Here is a 24,471-nt window from a genome sequence, read left to right as displayed (position 1 = left end):
ACTCCCTCATGCACCTCCTCCCCGAATCGAGGTTAACCCCGACGCTGCCACTCACAAACAACTCTACAACATCCTCCTTGATCTCAGGATCTACAGGTTCAAAAACCGGAAGCCAGACTGTGTGAAGTCTACGTCATGTAGCAGCATTGGCAGCCACACTCCAAGGCAGAGCGAGAGCAGGACACACCGCAAGGGGAACTGTCACTCCCCCATTCGCGGAGGAACGACACAGGACCCTGCGCTGTTCTTTCGTCTGCTCGGCCCTCCCCGGGTTTGCTGCTGGTTCTTCCCGGGTTGGCTACTGTCCCTTCCACCTCCGTGGAAGGGTGGCTCCCCCTGCCACTTTCCCCACTTCTGCGGGGGAGCGGCACACCGCCGGCCGGCTCTCTCAGGGGCTGCTCAGATGTTATCCGGATGTTCCCCTTAGATGTTCCTGGTGCATGTTGTCTCTCTCCTCCTTTATAGTCCTCTTCCACCAATCCCAACTCTGCTACCCACACGCCGAGTACGCTGCTCTCCTCCAATCAGGAGCAGGATCAGCTCCTGCAGGTTACTGGTCGAACTGGAGGCAGCTGTGTAGAAGTTGTTTACTCCTCTCCCAGCGCCATATTGTGGGAGAGCAGATGCATAGAATAAGTCTTAATTCCAGTAACTTAGTCTAGTCAGAGTTGCTCCCCACAGGGAACCACCGTGGCTTGTTACAAGACACAGTCAGGAGAGGGAGGCCAAGGCGCAGAGGATGAGAACACGCAATGCAGGACCGGTCTCTGACTGCTAGGGCAACATGGGAAAGTGACACTGACGTGAACACAGGTCGTTTTCCTTTTAAAATTCCTTGTCAGTACCATGGTTAATTATCTCTGGGCTTCCACCCCAAGGGATTGCCCTAAAGATAACTCAGGCAACAAATGATGTGTCTTCTGTGAATATATTTAGAAGTAAGTTCTATCTCATATGTCTGTGTTTTGCTTAATGATCTTCAAGGGTCAGCTTTTCACTAGGAAAAACAGAAACTCTTCTGAAACCAGAATTTGCTTGATTCCACCAACATCCTTTACACCCTCAAGTCAAAGGTCAATAAGCACAAACCTCACGGCAGACAGTGAACCAGCATCTCCCGTCTTTCCATTTTAACTGTGCACTGAACATGACAAACAAAATGTGATGGGGGCAGGCGTTGTGGGGCAGTGGGCTAAGCAGCCACATGGGATCCTCACGTCCCTTATTGAAGAGCCTGGTTCGAGTCCCAGCTACTTCACACTCCCAATCCAGCTTCCTGCCAATGCACATCCTCAGAGACAGTGGGTAAGAGCAAGTGTTTGTGTTCCTGGTACCCACGGGGGAGACCCGGATGGAGTTCCTAGCTCCCAGCGTGGCCCGGTAGTTGTGGTCATTTGGGGAGTGAATCACAACATTCAAGATCTCTCACTCTGTCTCTTCCTTTCCATAATTCTGCCTTTCTAATCAATAAGGAATTTTTTTTTGAAAAGCAGTTTCCCAACTTTAATGATGACATTCATTTTATATTGAGTGCTTAATGACAAGCTCCCATGTGCAATATATAATAGGCTAATGGTTGCCAGTTACCTGACCATTTCTCCTCTGTTCCCGATTAACGCCCTCTACTTTGTGTGAAATCTTAATGTGTCAGCTAAACACCCAACCTCATGAGCTTTCCATGAAGCTGGTATAGCCCCGTGACGCCATTGTTTGAATTAGGAGAAGCTGCCTACTGGGGAGTTCTGATGAAACCCTTGCCATCCTGACTACAGAAAGGGAGAGCAGCACCACCCCTTCACCTCTCCCTCCTAGAAAACCTGCAGTCACAGCAGCCGTTTTGTAATCACGAGGCAATGAGTACAAAGATGACAGCTTGAACATCAGGAATGTCGAGCAGAAAGCACAGAAGAATCCACATTGCCACGTCGCCGAATTCAGCCTAGCCACTACCTGTCTACACCAACCCTGAGAGAACGCACCCCCTGTCTGTGGAAACCCTCAGTGATGCCTGAAGTGATTACCTGCAGCCCAATGCATGTCCGCTTGATTGTACTCAATGATTAGTTAAAGCCCAACACGCTCCTTTAAGACCGAGCTCACTCACCGCAGCTCAAATTTAATTTTTCCTCAGACCCTGCTACAGGTTCTTATGGTTGATGATGAGTTTCTACTATTGCCAGCTGCAACCACTTGTTTGGCTAATCGACACATTCACACCAAGAACATAGCCTATAAATAGCACCGCCAAGGAGGAGCCATTCACCCAGGCTGACAGTCCAACAAGAAAAAACAAATCAGAAAAAAGAGCACGCGGCTTTCAAAAGCACAGTAGTAAGGAAAATATCAATGATTTGTGGGCGGCGGCCTTTTCTGCCCCCTGCTTCTTGTACTTCCTGCCTTGGGAAGACTCCTGCAGAAACAAGCCTTGCTCCAACACTTATCCCCACAAAATTCCACTGATTCTCTCTCCTACTCCTCCGTGGGTTGTCCGAATCCCGGAATTAAATAATAATGAAGGTAAACAATTTCACAGAAATCTATCAATGTCTTTAGAAGGAGAGCAGGTAAGGCAAGGCACATGGACCTTGAGGTGCCAACAGGACCAACTGGCACTGCTGAGGAGGTGTGTGTGTGTGGGGGGGGGGGTGATGATGAAAAAGACGAAGCATCACCTAAGTATTTACAGGGCAAATTGACTCTCGATAATAAGTTACAGAATGGATGCTGAAACCAAGCAAGCATGCAGGTACAGCAAGACCCCTACAAAAACACCCGAAAACCAACAGAGGGAAAACGAGTTGTTCCTGAGAAGCTCAAGCAGGGGCGACCTGCACTGTGTTAACATCTTGTTTTTAATTTATTTGAAATGCAGAGTTACAGAAGCAGGAAAAAGAGGTCTTCAATCCACTGGTTCACTCCCCAAAAGGCTGCAACAGGCGGAGGTGCACCGAAGGCAGCAGCCAGGAGCTTCTTCTGGATCTCCCACACAGGTGCAGGGGCCCAAGGACTTGGGTTATCTTCTACTGCATTCCCAGGCCATAGTAGGGAGCTGGGTCAGAGGGGAGCATCTGGGAACTGGCACCCAGATGGGATGCTGGCCCTGCAGGCAGCAGCCTGGCGGCTCTACCCACTACGCCACAGTGCCTGTCCCTAACATCTTGTTTTCTAAGAATTAGTCCTCAATTATTTCAAAAGTAATCCTTGGGGTGCAATATGTGGCATATAAAATATGAAAATAAACTATTTAAATAGCTGCAACATAAATATACTAAATGGAACAGAGATGTTCCAGGCACTACAGCTGGGCATGGTATTCAGGTGTGAAATTCCTAGTGGCTAAGGCAAAAAGAGAAACACTTTGCTTAACACTGCTTCCATTGTTAGATAAAAAGGAATAATGTAAATTCAACAGGAGGGTAGCTTTTTCTTGGTAGGAAATTGTTTCAGTAATTTGTGATACAGGAAACATTAAGGTTCACCATCCCTAAATAATGCTTTACGCTTTTTATGACCCCCAAGACTCATTTATTAAATACATCTGTACTCACTGTACGTCTCTTTAATCATTTCTTTCATGTTAGTGTTTCCAAATCAACCATAAACCACATGAGGAAGGAGGGATTATTTCTTGTCTCTTCACCTCTGGGAGGTGGCTCAGATTCTAACACTTTGCAGGTGCTCAATCAATATTTATTGGATGAGTGAATGAACTATTTATCAAAGATATATCTGAAACCGAGAAATCCCTGGCACCAAACCCCAAGGTAGAATGCTTGTGCTCCTGCATAAAGTGACTATAAGACAGGTCTGCCCGGCATGGTTCACGGTGACCGTGGCAACAACTAAGGTGTCCGTCAACGTGAAAGTGGATTCAGATGATGGAATCTGATGCAGAAATTAGAACACATCAACTGGAGCAACACAAATTTTAAGAATTTATGAGGGGAAAAAAGCGAACTACAGAGAAATGCTTACAAGATAATATTCATATCACCTTAAAATATGCAAAGCAGGGAGTAGGCATTGAGCCCAGCAGTGAAGATGCCACACACCACATCATAGCGCCCAAGTCCAACGCCTGGCTTTCAACTCCAGCTTCCTGCCAACACAGACCATGGGAGACAGCAGTGATGGCTCGAGTTACCAGGTTCCTGCCACCCATGTGGGAGACCTGGACTGCATCTTCAAATCCTGGCCCCACACACTGTGGCAACTTGGGAGTGTTCCAGTGAATAGAAGCAGTTGTAGCCTCAATACAAATTAAAAAATTTTTTGTAATAAGCAAAGCAATCGTATATATAGTTGTTTCAAAGCAGAATTGAGACAAAAAAAAAAAAAACTTTAAGACACTGGTTGTCTTCAGAGAGGCAAGAAGAGTAGGATCATCAAGGGGACACAGAACTTTGTCCATATTTTATGTTCTACTCCTGAGGTTGAACTGTGGCCATCCTTCTACACATGCTCATTCTCTCGCTCTCACTCCCTCTCTTTGCATACCTGCAGTGTTTCATAACAAAAGACAAGGAAAGTCTGAGAAATTGCAGCGGAGTAATCGAGACATGGGGGAAATGACAATTAATGTAATGTATTCCAGATAGAATCCTGGAATAGAAAAAGGGATATTAGATTACAATTAAGGAAATAAAAAAAATACAGACTTCAGTTGAGAATATATCAGTATTGGTTCATTAACTACAACCAATGTACTATTCTAATGTAAGATGCTAATGATGGGGAATTTTCGTTGGGGTAAATGGGAGTCTGAGCAATCTTTGCAATTTTTCTTTCAAATTACAACATTCTAAAATAAGTCAATTTTAAAAAAGCAAATAGCACAGAAACATTGTTCAAGTAGACTCTTCTCATAGCAATCCTTCAGAAAATGCCCAAGTTGTTGAACTAAGTATTGAACTAGTAAAGGTCTTCCTATACAAAGCTAAAATTATGTCATCCAACTATGCCTGTTTTCAATGATCTGACTTCCTCTAGAAAAGATTTAGAGAACAGCAAATTGACCCATCCCCTGGATTGCTCTATTTCTCAAGAATACCAGATGGCTCAAGTCATGCTGTTGTAAGGGCTGGAGAGCAGTGGAATACACTTGCCTTCCCAGGAAGCGAGCCCCTCAGGGAACAGCGGCCTCCAGCCTACTGTGGGTTGACGGGCTTGCCTCCTTCAGTCCCCTTCTCCCACCCTTTACAGCCTCCGTTTCCTGCAAGCTCAGGCCATTTTCATAGTGCACAAACTGCTAACCTTCTCTTTAAAGTAAGAGAAAGAAGATTCAAGACAGACTTGTACCACAGTGATTCCAACATATTTAAAAGGGGTTGCATTCTCAAAGCCAACCTCATAGGGGAGGGAAAGCCCAGAAGCGTGGAGCCCAGAGATAAGGAGGGAGACGAGTTGAGCCCCATATCGAAGGATGAGTTTGCACAGTCATGGAGGTCATGTCATCTGGTCCAGGTGCTGTCCACTCCAGAGTGCCCTCTCTAAAGCTAAAGACACCTAATGCCCTCCTCACACACGAAGGTTAAAGGTGACCTTGTCAGTGACAGTAACCCTTACAGACCAGGAATTGCCTAAGTCTAGCTGCTTATGGCAGAGTGTGCAGCTACAGGGAAGGCCAATGGCACACAGGGAATGGCCAAGAGCTCCATGCAAGGGCAAGTGGACTGCGAGAAGCAGGTACCTCAGAGCCCCTACCTGTGGCCGGGGGGACTGGAAGTGAGTTCCAGCTGGCACTGCCTTCCTGGCCCTTTTGCATTATGGACGTTTGTTGTGTTCCCTCTCCCCATCTTCAGGGAAGCCTACCACACCTACAAATGCTCCATAAGAGGAGTTTCTGTAGTGGGAACTCTGGAACTGATATGGGAATGGAGATGGTCCACCAGGAGCAGGACTTCTGTGCCCAGAAATGAGAGCTACTGGGGAAGAGGGAAGACATCCACTGACCGGGAATGGATACAAGTGCTAATCCTATGCAGATTTCAAAGACACTGATGACAGGTGTCAACAAAGCCAAGGAGGTCCAGAGGACGCGCTATTCCTCCAAGTGTACTGGCCAGCATTCTCCCCAGAGAAAGCTCTGTGGGAACTGCCCTTCCCTCCCTGGAACCTTCTCTTAGAGGAACTGGCCCATGAGTGAATACGGTCATGTAAGTCATTTAAGTGAGAGCTGCCAAGGTGGGCACGGAGCCTAGCAGCTAAGATGCCCCTGCGTACACCTGTGTCCCACACTGGAGGACCTGGGTTTGATTCCAGGCTCTACATCCTGACGCCAGCTTCCTGCTAATGTGAGACTGCAGTGAGAGCTCAAGAGCTTGGGTCCCCAACACCCACAAGAGACACCTGGATTGAGTTCCTGGTTCCCAGTTTTGGCCCTGGCCCAGCCTTAACAGTTGCAAGCATTTGGGCAGCAAACTAGTGAACTGGAGTTTGTTCTCTGCTTCTCTCTCGCTTGCTCTCTCTGCTTTTCAAATAAATAAGTACATTTTTCTCAAAGAAGAGCTGCCTTCAAAGTCAAAATTATTTACTTGGTTCAACAAGGACCCATAGTATAAAGGAACAATGAAGCACTTTAAGAAAACCAGAAGGACTGAAGTTTTATTTTATTTTTATCTTTAAAATTTATTTATTTAAGAGGAAGAGTTACAGAGAGGCAGAGAGAGAGTGAGTGAACGAGCCAGAGAGAGGTGTCCTCCATCTGCTGGTTCACTCCCCAGAAGGCTGCAATGGCCAGAGCTGAGCCGATCTGAAGCCAGGAGGTTCTTCCGGGTCTCCCACGTGGGTGCAGGGGCCCAAGGACTTGGGCCATCTTCTACTACTTTCCCAGGCCATAGCAGAGAGCTGGATCGGAAGAGGAGCAGCTGGGACTCAGCCAGTGCCCATGTGGGATGGCAGCACTGCAGGTGGCGGCTTTACCTGCTATGCCACAGCGTCAGCCCCTGAGGTTTTATATTTAGCTACTACTGAAGGCTTTTCAGGAATTTTTACCATAGGGGCTGGCACTGTGACAAGGTAGGCTAACCCTCTGCCTGCAGTGCCAGCATTCCATATGGGCACCGGTTTGTGTCCCAGCTGTTCCTCTTCTGATCCAGCTCTCTGCTTATGGCCTGGGAGACCAGTGGAGGATGAGCCAAGTGCTTGGGTCCCTGCACCCATGTCGAAAACCTGGAAGAAGCTCCTGGTTTCTGGCTTCAGGTCAGTCTATCTCTGGCCATTGCTGCCATTTGGGGAGCTAGCTAGTGTATGGAAGACTTTTCTGTCTCTCCTCTGTCTGTAACCTCCCTCTCAAATTAAAAAAAAATTTTTTTTACCATAAAAAAAATGTTATATTGACCTAACATCCTACATGTCTCACAGAAGTGCCAATTAACTATAGAAATGCTGTCAATCTCCTTTATCATCAGCCCACTTGGGAGCTGATGCCCCTACTGGGAATGGGAAACAAGGAATGGAGGAGAAGGGGCTGTCCCCCAGAGCACCCAGGGAGCCTCCCACTCAAGAAGAACTGGGTGGGGGGCAAGATCTGGGCAAGGGAAGCGGCTGGGAGAAGGGACCAGAATCACCTTTGCATTCTGGAGTTAGAATTACATGGCAAAAAATCAAAGAACTGAAATGCATTAGCATATGAAACGTGCATAAAGCGTTTTAAATATCTGATTCTAGTAAATACTTTTTCTTCCTAAACCATTTCCATCCAAAGACCAGGAAATAGGGTCCAGGCAAGCTGCTTTTAAAATTCAAGAGTGATTTCTCAGCTAAGAAAAGACAAATTGGATACAGCAAGTCATCTTCGCATTCCTAACAAGAAATGCACATTGTGGAGTCATTAACCCAGTTTCCATCATCAGGAAATTAATACACCATGTGTAGAAATACAAACTCGGGTCACCTGATGTTGGCCTACTTCTGCTGGCAACATTTCCATGTACACTAGTGGGTCACAGCATTTATTCAATACCATTCTAGCTCTGTGCACTTATTGGTAGCATTATTCCAGAGAAACAGGAAGGTTTCCCCCATACTAGCCAGAAGCTCATTCGGAAAAAACTGCGTTTGCTTATGTAAGTGACTGACAAATGTAACACGGGGAGTATTTCAATACAGGATTGACTTCTGTGAGTTCCGCACACTAGGACTTCAGTGGGGAATCAACTAAGCTTCCTGTTTTCCCTCATGGAAATTAGATAGCTTTTTATTTTATTTTTTTATTTGAGAGGCAGAGTTACAGAGAGAGTTCTTCCATCTGCTGGTTCATTGCCCACATGGTCACAACAGCCGAGGCTGGGCCAGGCCAAAGTCAAGAAACGGGAGCTTCTTCCAGGCCTCTCACATGGGTGACAGGGGCCCAAGCACTGGGGCCATCCTCCGATGCTTCCCCAGGTGCATTAGCAGGGAGCTAGATCAGAAGTGGAGCAGCTGGGACATGAACCGCTGCCCATATGGGATTGCTGGCACTGCAGGCAGCAGATTCAACCCTCTATGCCACAATGCTGGCCCTGGAAATTATTTCTAATCAAGACAAAAGTCAACAATGTTGTGAACAGAGTCACTTCAGAGAGCAGTAAAGGCAATGAACCTAACACAAAGGGGAGGCCGGGCTTCCTCACACTGCATGGCCAGGAAGACCTTTTGGTGCATGACAAACAGGTGCCAGCCTTGCAAACAACTGGAGCACGAACATCCTAGCCAGAGCAAAGAGCACACGTGGAGGACCTGCAGCGGAGATGAGCTCAGGGCGACTGAGGAACAGAGAGAGCCAGAGTGACCAGAAAGTATTGAACAGAAGTCCACATGGCCCGAGGCGAGGTGGGGACCCAGGCCGAGGCCAGGTGGCCGAGCCCTGCAGCACCTGCAGCACTGGTGGATGCTATTCTAAGAGCCACAGGGACCCACTGGAGGGCTTTTCAGCAGAAGGACTTGAACTAATTTAAGCTCTCAAAAGATCACGGTGGCTCAGGACAGAAACAGGCTGGCAACAGCAGGGGTGGGGCAGCTGCGTTCATTTCAAGACTGTTTTGTCTTAAATGCTGAAGAACTCCCAGCCTTCTGTTTTCTCAAGTCAGAAGCAGAGACTCCTCCTCATTGGGCCCTCTCTGAATACAGTTCCCATGTCCACCTGATCATCACTTCCCCCATTAAGGAGCCAAGGACCTGTTTGCTCCTGCAGGGTCAGCGCTATCCACTCAAAGAACAATTATGGACAGCAGAAACTTTAAAAATTGCAGAGTTGGAATTGATGACCTCATCTGTGCTATTTTTATAGGATCCTGGATAAACAATGTTAGCTCACATGTAGGAGAAATGATCATCATTGCTCCATATGTGGGTTTTAAAAAATAACCTAATGAAGAACCATGAACTTATGATATACTACAAAAATTAGAACATGACCAATATTTATTTACTCACATGCATATCTCACCCCCACACCATAATCACTATTTAAAGCTTCTGTGTGTTGCCTTCTTTGGAAAAAAAAGTCCATTGTTGAAGTATGCACGTTTCCAAATTTTGCTAACTAGGTATTGCAATCACTCTATCTTTCCTCTCTTAATCACAGAAATTACCAGCACTCACCCATGCTGTATGTATTCCCATTTATTCATGTTTTCATTATTTCAAAATATTCATTGCATTTTAAAAAATCCATTTCATCTCATCTCAGCAAAGAGGTTAAAAAAATACTCAGGAAAAATACCCTGCATCTTCCTAAGTCAACATTTTAGATTTCTGGTCCTCAGGACAGAGCAGCGCCCATTTCACGGAAGATACTCAAGTATTTAGTCATCAGAACAATTGACTGTTGTGCTAACCTCGCTTGTTAGCGACAGCAATTCAGATACCATTGAGGGGACTGATTAGAGACTGAATCAAGAGGAAGTCTTCTGACTTTTATCATCCCATGCTTTTAAGACGCAGTTCACAGGAATTTTTTTCTTCCACTGAACTGCTGAAGAACTAGTCTGCTTTAGACGTTTCAGAAACTAACATCAAACAAACCTCTTCCATGCCCCACTCAGTTGGGTGTGGATTTTTGCTGGGGAGGGAGGTCATAGTTGCAACCCAGAGATGGAAAAGTTCAGAGAGTAGATGGCCCATCAGAACCTGTGGCTCAAATGAGTTGCAAACCTCCTTTGTACAGGGCTCAGAGAAGAATTCAGTATGCTATGATACTGGGTAGGAAGGTGAAGAGAGATGTCAGAAGAAAGAAAGGAAGAAGGAAGAAGGGCTTAACTGGAAAACAAAATCACTGAGGTCCTTTTCAAGGTTACATACAAATAAGCAGCTGAAAGTATAACTTCTGCACCCTTTCTGTCGGAGGCCATCAGTGAGGTACAAGACACAGACAGCTCTAACAACCAGACTGCAAAGCCAGATACTGTGGACAAAAAACTCTGATGCCTATTGACCAATGGAGGGCGTAGATGGCCCTGAGCAACTGTCTCTGAAACCCAGAACACTTTGAGAGAACAGCTCTACCTCCTATCACATCTTATCAGCAGGGTGTGAGAGACGGACTTCGGCCAATGGTGTGTTGCATTTCTGGATGCACACATAGCTCAACTGGAGTCTTTCCAAGACAGCCATAGTTCAGTGCATGTTACTTCTGAGTTTCTTTTTACAACGACTTAATATGTCTCTAAGGGAAGAGAGCAGAAATAAACACTACACCATCAGCAAGAAGCCGGTAGGAGGCAGGGAGACACACAGGAATGGATCCAGGGAAGGTATACCTCTATTTATTGAGATGAAGCAAAGATAACACGCTATGACTCAGGAAGATTTTTCCTCCGGAGTGTCCTTTACCATTCCTGATGCTTATTCTCTTGCTATCAGGCATGACCTCAGTTTCTGAATGACTGGAAATAATGAGCCAGGTGAGCCCCTGGGCTGGGCTCTGTGTCCTATCTGGGCCCAGGTGCTTGGTGTTTCTAAATTGAAGCCCACTCTTGCTGAACCGGAGCACCCCTGGTTGATATCTCTGCTTTTGCCAATAAACATGGACAGATTTTGGACAAGTTACTTAACCTCTCTGGGCACCAGTTTTCTCATCCATAAATTAAGGTGATGCTGACAACCAAATACAATTAATATAAAGTACCTAAGTGGCTGTCATGGAAAAGGCAGTTGATAAATATCAATACCTTCTCCACCTGCTTTCTGGATTCCCAGTGTCTTACTGTAGCCACAATAATTACAATTAGCCCTCAATATACATGGGTTCTCTATCTATGGATTCAACTAATCACATGTCAAAAATACCTGAAAAAGGTCAAACTGAATTGCAGACTTCTTGTCATTATTTCCTACAACACAGTATAACGACTACGTGCATAGTATTTACATTGTGCCAGGCATCACAAGTAATTTAGAGGTGATTTAAAGTATAGGTTACATGCACAAATGAAGGTACTTGGGTAAGTTCATGGAAAAATTAAAGTGTGAATTTATTTGGGTACAAAAAAATTTGAAATCCATTCTTAATTTTTTCAAAATTGACATTTTTCAAGGACATTTGGATGACCCCAGGTATCACGCTCTGTTATACAGGAGACTTGAGCATCTGTGGGCTTTTTCATCCACAGAGGTCCCTGGAACCAATCCACTGCAGATGCCAAGGCACAACCATATGCTCAGTGGTTCTACATACACGCACATGAAATTCCCACCGTGCTGTGGGCTAGAAAGCTCTTCTAAGCAAAGCACCCAGGGGTGATGATTGTGTGTCCAGGCTGATGCTGGCACTAATGTAGCCCATTTCCCTGTTACTGCTGGGGGACTGAAGATTAACCACCACACGCACAAAAACATCACCCTCCCAGAAAGGCTTTGCACATGCTCACATATTTTGATGATTACACAGCTTCATTTATTCTTTGAGAACTTAGGCTTCAGGAAGACAAGCAGCCATAAAGTAATATACTGAGCCAGTGAAAATTAACTTTAGTCTCTGTTTGTTATACACACACAAGTTGCAGCAGCAAACAAAATCAATGCATGAGCTTGGACCAGATATGGGCAGACCTGAGAGATTTCACCTGATGTGCTGCCTATTGATTGCTAGAAACAATAAAAGCATGAGCAATGCTCATGGCAGCTACCTCCAGAATCACGCCTGTCTTCAACAGGGAAAAGGCTATTTTTTCTATTTTAACTTTTATTTAACAAATATAAATTTCCAAAGTACAGCATTTGGATTACAGTGGCTTTTTCCCCCCCATAACTTCCCTCCCCCCACAACCCCCCCATCTCCTGCTCCCTCTCCCATCCCATTCACATCATGATTCATTTTCAATTATCTTTATATACAGAAGATCAATTTAGTATATATTAAGTAAAGATTTCAACAGTTTGCACCCACACAGAAGCACAAAGTAAAGTACTGTTTGAGTACTAGTTATAGCATTAATTCACATTGTACAATACATTAAGGACAGAGATCCTACAATGGGAGTAAGTGCACAGTAACTCCTGTTGTTGACTTAACAAAAGGCTATTTCTTATCTCAAATGAGGGGAATTACAGGAACTGTGAGAGCTCATAATTCAATTTATTTTGCAGATGGGGTACCCAAAGCTGAAGACAGTCAAAGACCTTCTCAGAGTTGAGCAATCATGCTAGGATTTACAGAAAGCCCTTACCTGCTTAACTGAGAATATCCTAGGATATTATTAGTTCTAAAATCACTATCTTTAAGAAGAAAGAAATGCAAGGGCCATTCAATGTGCGGTTTCATCCAATGACTGTCAATTCTCAAACCCCAAAGCTTGGAGGTACAAATACTAGTGAATCACTTCGCGAATCCAGAACAACCGTCACACCCAGTGCCCAAGGATGAGACTGAGAGCCATGTTGCCTAACTCAGGCCATGTTCCCCGTTCAGCACTTCCTCTGACCCCAAGTCAAGCAGCATACAGGCCTTCTGGTTCCTTCCTTTCCCTTCTCCTTGCTTTGGTTTTTTCAAGTACCTTCTTAAATTCACTCGAATTCACTTTAGCAGAAAGTTTGGCAAATCAAACCACCAGGAAAGAATTAGAGAGCAGCATTATATTTAATGTGTTCAGTTTTAAGCAGCAGTTGGGGTTGCATTGCTATAATGAGTACACTTAGTGGTGCATACAGGATCCATACATCCCCTCAGCAACCCTTGGTCCCATGGCCCATGGTCTGATGGCGAGGTCTCCATTTCTCTGTCCAGGTCTCTCAACCTTGACACCATTTCCATCTTGGGCTGAATAATGCTTTGTTTCTGGGGCTTTCCTCTGCATTACTTGATGCTTAGTAGCCTCTGCAGAGTCTACCCACTAAACACCAAAGGCAGGAGTGTCCTAGCTGTGACAACTAAACACGCCTCCCAACGTCACCAACTGACTCCTGGGGAAAAAGCTGCTCCTGGAAAGCATGACATACATCAGTCCTCAGAATTCTATCCTTTCTTTATACAAGTAGGTCAGGAATGGCCATGTGAGGCGAGTTCTGGCTAGCAAGGTCCTCTTTCTAGACATTTTTTTTTCTATTTTTTTAAACTTTTATTTAATGAATATAAATTTCCAAAGTACAGAATATGGATTACAATGGCTTCCCCCCCATAACGTCCCTCCAACCCACAACCCTCCCCTTATCCACTCCCTCTCCCCTTCCAGTCACATCAAGATTCATTTTCGATTCTCTTATATACAGAAGATCAGTTTAGCATACATTAAGTAAAGATTTCAACAGTTTGCTCCCACACAGAAACATAAAGTGAAAAATACTGTTTGAGTACTAGTTATAGCATTAAATCTCAATGGACAGCACACTAAGGACAAAGATCCTACATGAGGAGTAAGTGTACAGTGACTCCTGTTGTTGACTTAACAAATTGACACTCTTGTTTATGGCATCAGTAATCACCCTAGGCTCTTGTCATGAGCTGCCAAGGCAGACAAGGCCATGGTCAAAGTGGAAGTTCTCTCCTCCCTTCAGAGAAAGGTACCTCCTTCTTTGATGACCCATTCTTTCCACTAGGATCTCACTCGTGGAGATCTTTCATTTAGGTTTTTTTTTTTTTCCCCCAGAGTGTCTTGGCTTTCCATGCCTGAAATACTCTCATGGGCATTTCAGCCAGATCCGCATGTCTTAAGGGCTGATTTTTTTTTTTTCCGTTCCTGGCTTTCAGTTGTCGCGGTTGGTGGACAGTAACGGAGCCAAGATGCTGCAAAATCTGCTCGCTCTTCGTCAGATTGCCCAGAGAACCATAAGCACTGCTTCACGCAGGCATTTTGAAAATAAAGTTTCAGAGAAACAAAAGCTATTTCAGGAGGATAATGGAATTCCAGTGCATCTAAAAGGTGGGGTAGCTGATGCTCTCCTGTATAGAGCCACCATGATTCTTACAGTTGGTGGAACAGCATATGCCATATATCAGCTGGCCATGGCTTCACTTCCCAAGAAGCAGGATTGACCTGAGTCATCCCAGTAATTACTTGGTTCAGTTCCATTCAGCTCTATATGAACCAGTAGCTTGATAAATAGCTGAGCTCTTCTCTGGGGATCAATATTTATTGACTTGTACTAACTGCCACCAATAGACATGTTTTATAGGGGGTTCTGGGAAAGGCTTCCCCACTCACAAACGACAAACTGAAGAGGAAAAGGTCATCTCTCACTCTTGGGTGCACTGTAACATTCACAGGTGTGCAGCCAGGTCTAATTACATCTAGAATCTCTGCACCCACCATGTGACTGCCAGAGGTCTAGGCCAAGACAAAGCTGAACAGTCCTCTTTATGTGCGAAGAACACGTTTCCTCATTCTTTAAGCCGATCTGAGCTGGAGTTTGTAAATCACAGCCACAACCCTCCTAATACAATACAATGAAATTAGGCATCACAAATATTTACGAAACACAATTGACATCAAGGATTCAAGTTCATGATGCTGTGAAATAGCCTTATTTCTTCCAACGTCTTTCTGCTGCTGCTGGCATTTCTTGAATTTCATTACCATATAACTCACAAACAACTTCCTAAGCTCCATTAATAAAAGGTTCAACGTCCATAACTCCAGTCGGTAGATAATATTTTAAAATACAATCACGTGTTTAAAACATACTGGCAACAAGCATACCAAAAGATTAGCAGTTAACCCTTGCTTGAGCTAAATGAGAATGTCCCACATAATTTTTTATATGTTAAATTTTTTTGGGAAAATTTTAAAACTATGAAAAGGAAAATCATTCTTAAAAGAAGAAATCATAGTTTCCAGATTGCCGAACCTTGCTGAGCTGTGGACTTGCATTTTCACAATGAAAAGTCTCAGAAATCATGAGCAGGCTTTAAAAAGAAAAAAAAAAAAAAGAAATGGTATCTGGACTTATTCTGGAGAAGCAGCGTCAAGGAAAAAACAGAAATTTCTACCATCTTCCATATAGACAGGTTAAATAACTTCAAAGGAAAACCAGTCTACACTGAACTCGTCTCCAACACTTGACAAGAGACCACAGCAGAACAAGACTTAGAACATCTAAAAAATGTTAATCCATGCTGCAACACCTATTTGAAGGAAAAAAATGACAACTTAGAAACAAACTGAAGAAGGTATCCCAAAATCCTAATCAAATAAAAATGAAACAAAAGGAAACATTTCAAGGGGAAGATAAAGAGTTTAAGAACTAATGTTGATGCCAGCACCGTGGCTCAATAGGCTAATCCTCCACCTGTGGCGCCGGCACACTGGGTTCTAGTCCCGGTCGGAGCATTGGATTCTGTCCTGGTTGCCCCTCTTCTAGTCCAGCTCTCTGCTGTGGCCCGGGAGTGCAGTGGAGGATGGCCCAAGTGCTTGGGCCCTGCACCCACATGGGAGACCAGGAGAAGCACCTGGCTCCTGGCTTCAGATCAGCGCGGTGTGCCGTCCGCAGTGGCCATTGGAGGGTGAACCAACAGTAAAGGAAGACCTTTCTCTCTGTCTGTCTCTCTCACTGTCCACTCTGCCTGTCAAAAAAAGAACTAATGTTGAAGTAGCATTTTTATATACTCCCAAACCATCTGGAAAGGAGAGCAACAAACCCATTCATGCTAGGTAAAAAATTAAGACTTAGGAATAAAGTCATCCAAGGAGGTGGAAGATTTGTGCACAGAGAGGTATGAAACACCAAGGTGACAAAGTGAAGAAAGCACAAATATATGGAAAGACAGCCTGCAGTTAGAGATCTGAAGAATGATATTGAAATGTCCACACCACCTAAAGCAAACTACAGACCCAATGCAATCCCTATCAAAATTCCAATGTCATTTTTCACAGAAATAGAAAAAAAATCCTAAAACTTGTAGGGAACTACAACAGACCCAAAGATCCAAAGCATAAAGAACCAACCTAGAAGGATCCCACTATTTGATTTCAAAAATCTACTGAAAGCTACAGTGATCAAAATAGCAACACACTGGCATAAAGCAGACACACAGACCAATGGACCTTAACAAAGATCAGAAGTCAGTCCACGCACTGATGGCCAATTAATTATTGACAAAGGTGCCAATAACACACACTGCTGAGCAGAGAATTTCTTCAATAAGGGGTGCTGGGAAACTTGGATATACTGAAGAATGGAAATGACCCTCATCTCACACTATATACAAAATCAACATATAATGAAATAACATAAACCTGAAATTATAAAACTTCTACAAGTAAACATGGGGGAAAACACCATGACACTGGTATAGGCCATGAATTTTTAGATCTCCCCCCGAAAAGCAAAAACAGACTAATGGGATTGCATCAACCTAAACAGCTATTGCACATCAAAGGAAACAGTCAATAGAGTGAAAAGACAACCTATGAATAAGAGAATTTATTTGCACAGTACATAACTGGTAAGGGGTTATTATCACAAACATACCAGGAACTCAAAAACTCAGTATTAAGAAAACAATCCAATTAAAAAATAGACAAGGAATCTGAAGAGACATTTCTCAAAAGAAGATACACAAATGACCAACAGGTAATATAAAAAATGCTCACTATCACTAATCATCAGGGAAGTGCTAATTAGAACCATAATGAGATAGTATCTAACACCTGTTAGAAAGGTTACTATCAAAAACATAAACATAGAAGATAAGAAGCATTAGCAAGGATATGGGAGGGAAAAAGAGCCCTTGACACTGTGCAAATGTAAATCAGTACAGCCATCATGGAAAACAGTAACAGCCAGCCAGCAGATGACTGGGGACACAGCTAAAGGGACTGGACTGAGTATGTGGAGAGAGATGTGCATTCACATGTTCATTACCACAGCCTTCCCAATAGTTAAGATACAGAATCAACCTCTCTGTCCATCAACAGACAACAAATCAAGAAAAAGCAGTGCATTTGTACAATGGAACACTCACTATTCAATTTTAAAAGCAAGGAAATCTTGTCATTTGTAACAACATGGGTAAACCTGGAGAACATTAAGAGAAATAAGCCAGGCATCTAACAAATATTGCATGATGCCACTTCTATGTGCAAACTCAAACAATCAACCTCACAGAGACAGAGTGAAATGGTGATTTCCAAAGGCTGAGAGATGGAGGAACTGGGGAGGTGTTGGCCAAAGGACAGGAAATCTCAGATAGGAATGATGATGAGTTCAAGATATACACAGTATATAATGACTACAGCTATCAACAGTGGAAAGAAAAAGAAAGAGGCTGGCATGGGACTACAGTTGTAGCAGGCTATGACTAAATGAGGGGACAACAAAAAGAGTATTGAAGAATGTAATACTCCCATAGTTTTAATGATCTGTGATTACTTCGAAATTTACTGTATATGGGTGAAAGTCATTTTTCCATTTGATTTTTGTTTATAGCCCTAGCCTATATTTCCTCCAAACTAGAGTTTTTCTCCTTTTTCCTTGATGAACTCCACTCATGGGAGCATTAAGCCCTTGATTGCAATGTAAATTAAAGATACCTTATCTCAAATGTGAAGGAGAGAAGGAGAGGAGAGGAGAGGAGAGGGAGGGAGGGAAGGAGGGAAGGGGAGAGAGGGAAAAAGGGATTAACATATTCTTAGAGTTTTATCTATGAACAATATTGAACCTGTTAAATACTAAAAAAAAATTCAATGTAAAAAGTTTATGGAAAAATAGAACTAAATTTTATTTTGGTACAAAAGCTGTGACATCCATGCAACTTTTTCATAATGCATGTTTCCATGAAACTTTGTAAACCCCCTCATGAAGACAAAGTACCTGGAAGAAAAATTTTCAGCCTTTGAGAACAACAAAAGATTCTAAGTAAATAACAAGATGTGAAGGGATCCAGGATGGCTGAACAGGGAAAAAGACACTGACGCGTTGACCATGGGAAGGTAACATTCCCAGGGGACAGCTGGAGATAAGTTACAGTGGAAAACCTACAGGAAGAAGAGAGATGCCACTGAGCGGCAGAGATGATGCAACCACACTGCACCGAGTGGGACATCTCCAACACTTCCCGCAGCCAGTGGCTGGAGAGGACGGCATCTTCGGAGAGTCAGGCGAAAGGAACTTGCAGCATCCCTGGCCGCTGGCGATCCTGCCTGAAGCAGAACCTCGCAGCTCCCACTAAGTCTGGCCTGGAGTGCTAGCAGGGGGCTGGGTGCCCACCCACGTCCATGAAGGCAGACTGCACTGCTCTCCTCCCCTTCTCCACCAAGGCGCCCAGCGACCAGCAGCCAGGAAACACCACTACAGGAAGGTTAGGAGAGGCTGCCACAGTCTGCGTGCAACTGGGGATTTCATTGGAGGGATAAATCTGTAGTCCTCACTGAGTCTGGCCTGGAGGCAGCGGAAGGGCAGGGTGCCCACTTAGGCCACTGAAGTGCTTCCCTCCCCTCACTCCATCAAGATACCCAGGCTCAACTTGCAAGGTGGAGCCCCTGCCAGAAAGGCAGCTGGCTCGTGAGGCTGAGAGTGGATGCCTGCTCCCTGTGACTGTGCGAGAGGGCGTGTTGTTCTTTGGGCAATCACTGCATCTGGCTCCAGGGACTCGGAGTTCCGAGTGCTGGGGTGGGTCATTCCAGAGAGCTCCAGGCTCCCACTGAGGAGTGGACAGATGGTGCAGTTTGACGCGTAGGTCTGTGGACTCAGCCTGGTCAGTAGGTTAACCTGGACCCAAAGCAGCTGAGGCTGTGAACACGCCATCTGATGGGATCATACCCTGCCGCTCTGGACAACAGATCTGCCACCCCTACCTTGGATGTCACTCAGGACTCGGCCCCACCCTTGAGCAGTGGGCCAGAGCTCCCTGGTCCCATCCAGCATGCACCTGGATTTTTAAAACGAAACATCTGAGACACGGAGGCATATCTCAAAGACACAAGCCCTCAACAGAGAAAATGAACAAGTATTTCCACAGGTGCCAAAAATTAAAAGTAGAAATACAAGAAGCATGCATGAAGGAGGCAGTGACTCCCACCACAGCAGCGTCTCACTATCAGAATGTGAAGTTGAAGAGATTGATGAGATACCTGAAACAGAATTCAAAAGAATGATCATAAGATTTCTCAAAAACACAAAGGAGCAAATATGTAAGTTAAATAAACCCAAACATGACATGAATGAGAAAGTCTTCCAGGAAATACAGGTATTAAAGAAAAATCAAACTGAAGTATTAGAATAAATCTGTATGTGAAATAAAAATATAGTAGAAAACATTAACAACAGACTTGGTGAGGCAGAATAAAGATTATCTGAGCTAGAAGACATCTTTGGAAAAAAGCAAAAATCGAAAATAGTATTTGAGATTTATGGGATACCATCAAATGACCAAACATACCTGTCTTAGGAATTCCTGAAGGTATGGAAAGACAGAATGGATTAGAAGGCCAAAAGCTATGTTGCAGGATATAAAATAAACACAAAAATCATTAGCATTTGTATTCTTAAACAATGCCACAGTTGAGAAAGAACCTAAAGATCAGTCCCATTCATGAGGGCTACAAAAGAATTTAAGTACCTTGGAATAAATAATGTGAAAGACCTCTACAATGAAAATTATAGAACATTAAGGAAATATATAGAAGATATAAAAAATGGAAAAATAATCGATATTCAGATTGGAAGATTTATTATCCTCAAAAATCTCCATACTGCCCAAAGCAATTTACAAATTCAATGTGATCCCAGTCAAAATACCAAAGACATTCTTCTCAGATTTGGAAGAAAATGACCCTAAAATTCATATGGAATCAGAAGAGACCCCAAACAGCTAAAGTAATTCTAAACAATAAAAATAAAGCTGGATACATAACAAAACCACATTTCAAGACAAATTACAGGGCAATTAAAACAGTCTGGTACTGGCACAAGAATAGACATGTGGACCAATGCAACAGATTAGAGACCCCAGAAATTAATCCACACATCTACAACCCATTGACAAATAAACTAATCATTCCCTGGAGACAGGACAGTGTCTTCAAATGGTGTAAGGAAGATTTCTGCATATAGAAGTATGAAACAAAACCCCTGCCTTATACTCTTAAAAAAATCAACTCAAGATGGATCAGGAATCTAAGACCTGAAGCCATCAAATTACTAGAGGAAAACATAGGAGAAACTCTGCAAGACATTGGCATAGGCAAAGACTTCTTGGATAGACCCCAGAAACCTAGGTAACAATGGTAAAAACAGACAAATGGGGTTACATCGAGCTAAGAAGCTCCTCACAGCAAAAGAAACAATAAAGTGAAGAAACAACTGAGAGAATGGGAGATAGTATTTGCAAACTATGCAACTGATAATGAATTAATATCCAGAATATATAAAGAGCTCAACAAAGTCAACAACAACAAAGCAAGCAATCCAGTTAAGAAATGGGCTAAGGATATGAACAGGTATTTTTCAAAGGATGCAATAAATGACCAACAGACACATGAAAAGAAGCTTAGGATCACTAGCTGTCAGGGAAATGCAAATAAACACCACAGTGAGGGAGCCAGCACTGTGGCATAGCGGGTAAAGCCGCCACCTGCAGTGCCGGCATCCCATATGGGCACCGGTTCGAGTCCCAGCTGCTCCACTTCTGATCCAGCTCTCTGCTGTGGCCTGGGAAAGCAGTGGAAGATGGCCCAAGTCCTTGGGCCCTGCACTCACATGGGAGACCCAGAAGAAGCTCCTGGCTTCATATCGGCATAGCTCTGGCTGTCGCAGCCACCTGGAGAGTCAACCAGCAGATGGAAGACCTTTCTCTCTTTCTCTTCTCTGCCTCTCCTTCTCTCTATGTAACTCTTTCAAATAAATAAATAAATCTTAAAAAACCCACAATGAGGTTTCACCTCACCCCGTTAGAATGCCTATTATCCAAAAATAAAGAAATAATAAATGCTGATAAGGATGTGGGTAAAATGGTATCCTAATACACTGTTGGTGGGGTTGTAAACTAGTACAACCATTATGTAAGACTACATTGCAATTTCTCAGAAATCTGAAAATAGATCTACCTTATGATCCAGCCATCCCACTCCTGGGAATTTACCCAAATGAAATATAATAATGTAATAATCAACATAATAAATGTAAAATATAATAAACTGATTATTGGATAAAGAAATTGTAGCACATATAAACATGATGGAATACTACTCAGAGTTAAAAAAAAATTGAAATCCTGTCTTTCACAACAAAATAAATGCAACTGGAAACCATTATGCTTAGTAACATAAGCCAGTCCCAAAAAGACAAATGTCATGTTTTTACTGATTTGTGGTAACTAATATACAGAGTACAAAAAATGTAATATATATGAGAAAAATTGACATTTTGAGATTTGATTTTGTTCATAGCTCTTGTCTATACACTTGAACAGTGGTTTTTCCATTTATTACTTGTTGAACTCTTTTTGGTGGAGGGGTAAGCTTGTGATTATAAAATAAATTTAAAGTATGTCATTGTAAAAATTAAAAGAAAAAAAAATTTAAAAGAAAAATAGGAAAGGAAGGAAGAGGGGGGTGAGAGTGAGAGGGACACAGGAAAGGGTGGAAAGTATCATTATGCTCTTAAAACTGTACATATTGAGGCTGATGCTGTGGCAGTGTAGCGGGTAAAGTGGCCACCTGCAGCACCAGCATCCCATATGGGCACCAGTTCAAGTCCTGGCTGTTCTACTTCTGTTCCAGCTCTCTGCTATGGCCTGGGAAAGCAGAAGATGGCCCAAGTCCTTGAGCCCCTGCACATATATGCGAGACCTGGAAGAAGCTCCTGGCTTCAGATTGGCCCAGCTCTGGCAGCTCAGGCCATTGCGGCCATTTGGGGAGTGAACCAGTGGATAGGAAATCTCTCTCTGCCTCTGCCTCTCTGTAACTCTGCCTTTCAAATGAATAAATAAATCTTTTTAAAAAACCTATATATATATATATATGAAATACATGAAATTTGTTTGCTTTATATAAATGTTAAAAATTTAAAAATAAAATGTTAACAATAGTTATTAGATCTAGGTGGTAGAACTACAGGTGACTTTATCTTGTTTTTCTCTTTGAATGAACCTGTATTATGCTTATGATAAGTAAACTATTTTATGGAAAAGGACAAACAGGCTAGATTATGGGAAAGACAAAATGTTGAAGAGTTTGATTTAGGTCTCATCTTCATTGTATGCTGGTCCATATCTCAGACACACATATACACAGTCATGGGTATATCTGTTTTTCTTGTTGAGTTTATCATGCATGGATAGATGGATTTTAGAGTTAATGAAACAGATGCTTTGCAATGGGAACAAAGTAGGAAAGTTCTACTTTATCAGTGCCATGATGAGTGTGGCATCACAAATCCCGGTTTACATTTAACGTTGCAGGAGTAATAGCTAATTTTCTTAATGGTAACGACATCTAATTGGAGAGATTGGAGTGAGAACAATCTTCAGAAACTGCAAGTGTACCTGCCTTTGACCCAGCATAAATAGTAAACGAGGGTACATCTAGCACAGAGATCAAGGCTTCAGAACAAGGGATATTTCTCATGAAAATCCTAAACTGAGGATTATTTGCACTACAAAGCACTCCCTCGTTTTACTGAAATGTTTCCTTAAAATGGATGTCCATTTAAAAGTATGCTTCAATAGCAGTAAGAACAGAAGCTAAACGAAAGACCCAAAATCAGAGGTTTTGCTAGCTGAAGACAAATCAGCAATGGAAATAAATTTCTCAGAAATTATCAAATCATTTTATGAGAAAACACAGAAGGATTGACACATGCCATGTCTGATAATCATCTTGCTGTCCACATGGAGGACTAAAGAACATGAAAAAAGCAAGACACAAAGACAGTGAAATCCTTTTGTCTGAGCAGTAGGATGGAAGCCAGTGAGGAAATGCTGGCCCGTGGGAAAGCAGCCTCTGCTGTGGCACAGCCAGATGTAATCTAAGTTAGTGTTAATTCCTCAATACTTCAATATTTTCATCATAATGGTATGTACTAAATTATTCTAAAGGTGCTCAATTCCAGTTTAAAGCAATGTTCACTGTTCGTGGTGGGACGCACTTTTTCATCTACCTACAAACTGTTAAACATGCCTATGCAAATACCTAGATTTCATTTCCACAGTCTTTTGCAAATAAACATCTTAAATGATTCCCACAGACACCTCCTGAATTCAGAGCATGATTGGTAACAACTTTTAAAGCAGATTAAGGGGCAAAAAGTGAATCAAAACCAATTAAATATTATAGCTGGGTTAGGACTATGCAAAATCTGGTTTAACTTAAGATTCCTTACTCCCAACATGCTTTTGAGACTGAACATTCAAACATGCTAACATTTCAGTTGGGCATTTAAAATAGGTAAAAAATTAATAGTTTTGTAGTCAGTATTCTAAGTATTATATATAATCATATATAAATGCTTTGAGATGTAAATACCATTTTAATCATGAATCTTCATTTTAAAGATGAAGAAGTGAGCCATACTGATATTAAGAAATCCGCCTCAGGTCGTACATGTACTGAATTTTACAGACAGAATTTGAACCCTGTTAATCTGAACTTGGTATTCACAGAATTAACTACCACCAAGTGATCTGCACCTCGGCTGCACATTAGCCTCACTTGGGAGCTTCAAAAGCTGCCGGTGCCTGAGACCGCACACAAACCAGGTCAATGAGAGGTGACAGCCCGGCAGCCGTGTTTCCTCCGCAGTCCAAGGTGTAGCCAGACGTGAGAACTATAGCACTGGGCTGGGTTACTCTAATGAATACAAGGCTAACTCTGACTCCAAAGCAACGCCGCTTAATATATTTTGACATGAAAATTAACGTTGATTGGAAACTAACTTAATCTGTAAAACATCTATTAAATCGTTAATTGAGTGGAGGACTGGTGATTACCTAAAAGGATGGTGGACTAATTTGTAAACCGCTGTCTCCTCAGATCAGAGCCTCCACGCCCCCTACACACTATCTCCCTAATTTAAAACACATACAAGCTTCCTGAACCTATGTCCAATTCCCCAAATAAA

General features: G+C 43.0%; 1 protein-coding gene and 1 pseudogene across 10 annotated transcripts in view; one reads left to right on the top strand and one right to left on the bottom strand.

The window, feature by feature from the left end:
• RGS6 (regulator of G protein signaling 6) overlaps window positions 1-24,471 on the bottom strand; it is a 622,010-nt gene that overhangs the window by 424,904 nt on the left and 172,635 nt on the right. The gene's annotated exons all lie outside the window — the stretch shown is intronic.
• On the top strand, window positions 14,126-14,575 carry LOC127484606 (cytochrome c oxidase subunit 7A2, mitochondrial pseudogene; annotated as a pseudogene). The gene has a single exon (XR_016226568.1). The product of XR_016226568.1 is annotated as a cytochrome c oxidase subunit 7A2, mitochondrial pseudogene (transcript).

The sequence above is a fragment of the Oryctolagus cuniculus genome, chromosome 20, assembly GCF_051225735.1.
Source record: "Oryctolagus cuniculus isolate XC-2025 breed Fujian yellow rabbit chromosome 20, ASM5122573v1, whole genome shotgun sequence".
Classification (NCBI taxonomy): domain Eukaryota; kingdom Metazoa; phylum Chordata; class Mammalia; order Lagomorpha; family Leporidae; genus Oryctolagus; species Oryctolagus cuniculus.
This window is presented reverse-complemented; position numbering and strand designations above follow the sequence as displayed.